Raw genomic sequence first — 6,771 nt, forward strand, 5'->3', positions numbered from 1 at the left:
TTATCTACGTTTGCGCCTTGCTGACACAAACTTTTATAGGCAAGTTTATGTTCTGGGCGTATTGTATTTGCTGCAGCTATAAAAAAAAGGTAAGAAACTGAAGAAAGTTTGAAGTAAATTAAAGCAAATTTATCATAACAGAAAGAAAATACCACTCGCATTTTATCAATTATGCCATTGTTCAGGGAGCTGCCAGATTTCTTTGATGCTAAACTCGATAAACACCTTGCTGTGCATAAATTTTAAAAGTGAATAGATTTTTTTAGCTATATCGCACCTATCCACATATTTACACAACTTAACAATTGATGTCGCCATTCTCTGTTTGAATAATAACAATAAACCTATTGAAGTGATGTCAGCATCGGCGTGTGCTCATTACTCAGAAACAAATGGAAAATAATAAAACACTAATAAGTTAAAGTATTGATACATTAATATATTTAGTTTTTATGAAATCAAGTTAAAATGAATAAATTTACCTATTGAAGTGATGTCAGCATCGGCGTGTGCTCATCACTCAGAAACAAATGGAAAATAATAAAACACTAATAAGTTAAAGTATTGATACATTAATATATTTAGTTTTTATGAAATCAAGTTAAAATGAATAAATTTAGCTAATGAATGGTAGATGAAATGTATTTTAAATAAATATGTGAAATTAATAAACTAAGAATATATTGTGAAAACTTCAAACTGATGATTAAAATATTCGGAAGTTTAAAACTTAGTGTTCAACTAAATTCGACCTATGCCTAGTTGACAGATGAGACTGCGTCCAACTGCCTTGTAAGGTTGACATGGAGATGAAAATAAGTTTGTTTATAAAGCATTTATGAATTTCTACACATTTCAGTAATTTTTCTAAGCATTTTCCACATTGCTCTGTCCCATGGATTGTCAAAAAAGACCCAAACATCTTGGTTAAGCGCAAAACACACATAGATATCTGCGATTTAAAAAGCGGTATACGGATTGCAGATCTACTTGTGGCAAAACTCTTGGATCATTTTTTCCTTATGACATTCTCTTCTTGGTTCTTTTTATTTCTGCACCTCCCCAAAAACATTTAGAGCTGACGCTCATGAAAACAAGTAAATTCAAACACAAAACTGCTACAAACTGCTTCAACGATATGCATATTGCGTATATGAAATAATTTTCTATCGTCACATTTGTATAATATTCTTGATAGTCTTATGCTATGGACAAACAGGTTTACCACATTCATCGCATCGTAACTTTGTCTGTTTTTGCATACCGTACTTTCCACCTAGACTGACAACTCAATGCAACATGGGAACAGAATTCTACAGTATAGTGTTTGATTTAATTTGTGGCACAGAAAATTAAACCTCCCCAGTCGCCTTTCTATCGCTGAACGAAGCATTTTGTGCAAGCAAATACTTTCTCAACAAAATGTTGGCAGAAATGAAACAAGTTTTGACAAAATGAAAGCTGAATTGAAGTTTACTTTTATGTGAACACAATACCTTTCTACCTCTTTGTCATAGTTGGAGCGAGAGCAGCAATTAGATTTGTAGTCTGAGTCGACAAAATGTTGACAGAAATAAGGATGATGTTCAATAAACGCCCAACCTTCAAAATTATTCACAAAACATGCAACAAGACAATGCCCGCTTCAATATTGTCAGATATGGAAGCAAATTGTTGAAATTCTCACACTTGTGTGAACCCTGTGAATAACACGCAACAACACTTTCTACATCGCTTTAATCTGTCACTTTTTATGCTAAATCCAATTGGCATGCCTTAAAACATAAAATGCTTTATAATCTTCACCCAACTAGACTGTGCTACTATTTGTGTGCCTTTTCACCAAGACTTTATCAGTTTAATCGATTGAGTTTATCTTTACAAGTTTGTGTGTGCTGTTCCATGAATATATAAAAGTTTTGTATAGTTTGAAATCAGCGTTTTGCATCTTTTCAATTTGTCAAACTATTTTGTTTCTTCTAGTCTCCAAACAACACAATCTGTTTCAATTTCGTTTTGAAACGAAATGAACTTCTTGTAAAGGATTTTGTATCGTTTTACTTCTATCAAAAATATTCATTTCGAAATGCCCAATTTGATTCTCTTAGGAATATAAACTTTATTTTTGTTTCAAAATGAAAGTGATTTTGTTTAATGGTGGCTTATAATAAAACACACGAGAGTTAGCAAATAAAAAAATCACAAAGTCATATTTCGTCTAACAAAAAATCGATTTAATTTGGAAGCATCAAAACTTTAGGTTTGCGTTTGCTTGTTCAGTGACTTTCCCCTTATTCAGATTAACAAACACGATATACAATTGACCTAACAATGGCAATTGTCGTTCAACAAAGGAGGCCTTTTGGCTTTTCATTACAAACAATAGGTGGGGGAGGTGGTAATTGTTAAGATTTCAGGCGTTGTCCGCAAAGTAAACCTTTGTTAGACTTAATTCTGACTTTCAAACTTACCAAAAAGAATACTGAACAATTGAATCCAACGATAATAGCCCTTACTTTTTGTGACGTATTAAACCCTTGAACAGTTAATTGTTTCCATTTTGCCGAGTCGCGCCGTATATTGCATTTTATGTCCCGAATAAAGCAAACTATTGCTGATAGCATTCGCATTAATGTGCGTTGAAATGATGCTACTCCTGCCTGCTTACCATAGCACTAACAATGGAGTTGTGCTTAGAGACGAAGAAGCGTTAAAATTTATTGATTGGAGAAATACTTTCCTCAGACTGAGAAAGCCTTTTAGGAGCCTTCATCGTGGCAATTTGGAATAGGCTACTTGTAGAAGCTTTAAACCAGTGTTTCTCAACCTTTTTTGGCCCAACGGCCTCTTCATAAACTGGCAAAATTTTACCGCCCCCCCAACAATAACGATTAATTACGAAAAGCGAATATAGAACAATAAATACTATTAATACTACAAAAAGTGCTCAATGCCAGGCAAAAAGCCAAGCAGAGCGAATTACATCAAATATAGGCTATTACCAGTCTCTAAAACCCTTACAGCCTGTTTTACCCTAAAAGGTGGATCATCAAAAGGTCATTATTCAAATAGAATTCTATTTTTATTAGAATATAAGGATGATCCCTTCTGATGATCTCCCTGTTATAGGGTGAAACAGGCTGTAAAGGTTTTAGAGACTAGTAACTAGCCTATATTTGATGAAAAACAAATACAGTATATATTTGCGAGCATGAAAACAGTATAGGCCTATTGGTAGTGAGGGTGAACCTTGGGCTTGGTGAGAAAGTGCCAGTTTCTTCACATCTGGTGTAAAGCCAGTGAGAAACATTCGAAGATCACCTCTTATGTCAAGTGGGTTTCGCAGTTTGGTATGTAGCAGAAAAACACAGCTGAATCCCTTTTCCTCCAGGTATGAGGTAGGAAATGCTACCACGAAGATACGAGCTCTTTGACGAAATTGTTACGTTGGGCAGTAGATGGGTTAAAGAATGCCTCCTGATAATCAAAACGCCCCCTAAAGCCGAGGTATTCATACCGCCCCCCTGAAAAATCAAAACGCCCCCTGGGGGGCGGCACCGCCCCCGTTGAAAACCACTGCTTTAAGCCATTGACACAGGCCTGGTCACCGAGATTGACAGAGTGAAGTTTCCGCTTGCTGTCTATGACTTATTCTTTCCATTCGGCCCCCCTGAACGAAGGGAAGTCCTTAAAATGCAATGACAAGTGCGCACATCGAGAGTAGCGTGGCTCATTTTCCTTGATGTTCTTTAAAATTTTTGTCAGTTTGGAATAATGTTCCATTTTGCTCACTGATATTTGCAAACCAAACATTTTTGTTGGGTTTTGACCTTTGACCCTGGTTCACCCAAGGAGAAATTCTGAATTTTTCTGAAAAATTAGTAAATTTCGAAGTGGTTTAACAGTATCTGAAGAGGAGATTTCTCAAAATTTGACCACGTAATTTTGACGTCACTTCCTCTGTTAACTTCCACGTGGAACATCTTCACCCTATACTCCAAGTCTGAGAGTCACTAATAGTGCATGCTTTTAGTGTCATTTTAGTTGATTTTACAGCCTTTTCGCAGTCAGTGAATCTATAACATATAGACCAACAAAAATTTTTGGCACAAAAGATGAGAGTCATTTTAGAGTATTTCAGGGCCCCTGATTCCGAAAATGCACTTAGTTTTTTCGAATTGGCTCTAGTTTTCGAGATATTCGACAATGAACATATTTTTGAAATCGTTACTCAAAAGCGTTCAAATAGCAAATTAGTTATTTTCAGCCCTGTTTACCATTATGATGTCATCATTGCACTTGTCTAGTTCAATTGGTTCGTATTGCACGAAAGTTCAAAATGCAAGCAAAGGTTGAAATGAACTGTGTTTAATGTAAAGGAGACATAAATATTCAAAGAAAACAGTTGTGAATCAGTAGGCCTACATCACAAGAAGAATATCGAGAATGTCATGTGTTTATGAACGCAGCTTTATATTGAAAAGGTAGGCCTACTGAAATGGATACTGTACAAATGAAATTTTATTCCTAAGCCTTTGCTAAGGCCAAGTCTTTGCTGCAAGAAGTTTTTTTTTCTGGTCTATAGGCTAAATAAATGACATATAGGCTTATAAAATACGCCTTTGACAAGTAGGATGCTGTATAAACAACCCAGATATATTTTGCTGTATGAGGCAACGCATTCTGCAATAGATACAGCGCTATATAAAAACAAGCATTATTATTATTACTTTGACATGAAGCTGGGTGATCAAGATAAGTCCTGGGCCTCCTAAAGTATGCAAACATTGCACTCAAACCCGTTTCTGGGCTCAAGGCTAAGAAGTTCAGAGTGCCATGGCCTAAAGAGAGCCGTGGAATCACCATGAAAATTGATACTTCTGTACGGTGAGCATGTTCGCAGGAAGTTGGAACATTATGTTTACATGGAATGTGCAAGGCAGTCATTGCGTGGACGTTGCTACTTCTGTTTTTTGTTTGCACTCTCTTGTTTCAAGCGGTGATTTGCTTGAAACAATTGGAAAACGGGCATGACCGAGAGAAACCTCAATACCTTCAGTAATGTTTTGGAGCAAGGTCAAGCTTTTTTTTTCAAAACCGTTTCTACGACCTACTGTAGTAGTTAAAGATTTAGTTATCAAAAGTGATAGCTGGAATCTTGGCTAACTCAAAAACTAGAGTCAATTCGAGAAAACGTAGTGCATTTTCAGAATCAGGGGCCTCGAAATACCTTAAAATGACTCTCACATGTCCTGCCTTTATAAAAAAAAATGTTGTTGGCGTGTGAAAATCGATAAACATCGTCAAATGATTCAAGAAACTGAAAGCAGTAGATATTTACTACAGTGAACGGTGCACAAAGAAAATCATGTCTGAAATGTGGTAGAATTCAACATTTTGAAAGTAATACACGTGCCAGTGTTCATGGAGTTGCTAATTAAACCACTTTGCTTGCTACAAGTTTGTGTTACTGCCTCTTATTGTGTCCATTAAGATGCTAGAGTGCATTAGAAGATAACGAGTGAGCAGTTTCAGGGATAAGCAAAAATTCGATATTTTGAAAAAATTCAAACCAGGTGAACCAGGGTCAAACGTTAATATTTTTTTGTGAAATTTGGTATAGGAGATACATTTACCAAAAGGAACAATATTCCAAACTGACGAAAACTTCAAAGGAAAAAAAAAATTTTTTCGAGATTTTGCGCCAGCCTAATCGAGAGTCTAACCAGCGCCGCTAGATCTTGAATTTTATCTTTTGTGAAGTTCGACGCTTGTCCGCCCCGATAGTTCAATGGTTACTCGCCCGACTCAAGATCAAGTATACACAAAACAATACTACCGCCTATCTACAAGATGTAGGTCTAGCACAGAGGTCACCAACTGGCGGCCCGCGGGCCGCATGCGGCCCGCCACGCTGTATCGTTGCGGCCCGCGGAAGGTATCAGCGTACAAGTATAACCAAAAACACTTTTCTTGAGGAGTTAAAAAGCACGAGGCAAAAAATAGTTTCCGGGAAGCATATTTTCGCTTCACATACGATTCCACCGACCGACCAATCAGATTATAGTTCTAGGTGGAGGTTGCTTAAAGTTATTCCAATGCGATGTCCAGCTACACTGTCCCAGTGGTTGATTAAAACGTCTGTTTTCGAACTTCGAAATTGTCTGTGAGCATAGGGTTGCTTATTTTAAGTTTGCAAATGTCATGTAAACATTAGTGTGCGTTTCACCGTTATTGTGTTTAACGAGCAGTGTTCTCTTTATGCAAGTTCTTGTTGGCAAAATAGGTCGGTGTGCCAACTCAATTTATAATAAATTGGCAAAATATTATATATTGATTTAAAGACTTTTTCTGATTGTATTATGAAAATATTTAGCTTAGTACTGCAAAAAGTTTTTTAAAAGAATTATGGAACGCTTCACGATTTTGCGTGTCATCCTTGCGCAGGGGCCATGCTAATCTTCTCTGTATCGTTCTAATTTTAGTATATGTACTGCCGAAGCAAGTACTGCAAAATGTTGTTAATCAACGAATTCTTGCCATGCTGATAAGCACCGCAAGTGACAGTTGTCTATAATAAAAGAAAGACTGTTTTACAGGCTCTCACAAAAAGGATAAAAAACCAACTCATTGCTTTATTAGAGGGAAGAAATTGAATTACGATATAATTACGAATTTTTGGTGATTTCCCACAAGCATTTGTTTCATGGTGCCTGGTTTCTTTTTCCCTGTTATTGGAGCCTATTTTCGTTGATATGTTTGCAGGTCACT

General features: G+C 36.4%; 1 non-coding gene across 1 annotated transcript; it reads right to left on the bottom strand.

Annotated features, from left to right (window-relative positions):
• Nucleotides 1–6,402: 6,402 nt before the first annotated feature.
• On the bottom strand, nt 6,403–6,509 carry LOC145782631 (U6 spliceosomal RNA). Its single transcript, XR_014290859.1, has one exon. It is a non-coding gene; the product is annotated as a U6 spliceosomal RNA (small nuclear RNA).
• Between the last annotated feature and the right edge of the window lie 262 nt (nt 6,510–6,771).

This window comes from Aplidium turbinatum, chromosome 13, assembly GCF_918807975.1.
Source record: "Aplidium turbinatum chromosome 13, kaAplTurb1.1, whole genome shotgun sequence".
Lineage (NCBI taxonomy): Eukaryota > Metazoa > Chordata > Ascidiacea > Aplousobranchia > Polyclinidae > Aplidium > Aplidium turbinatum.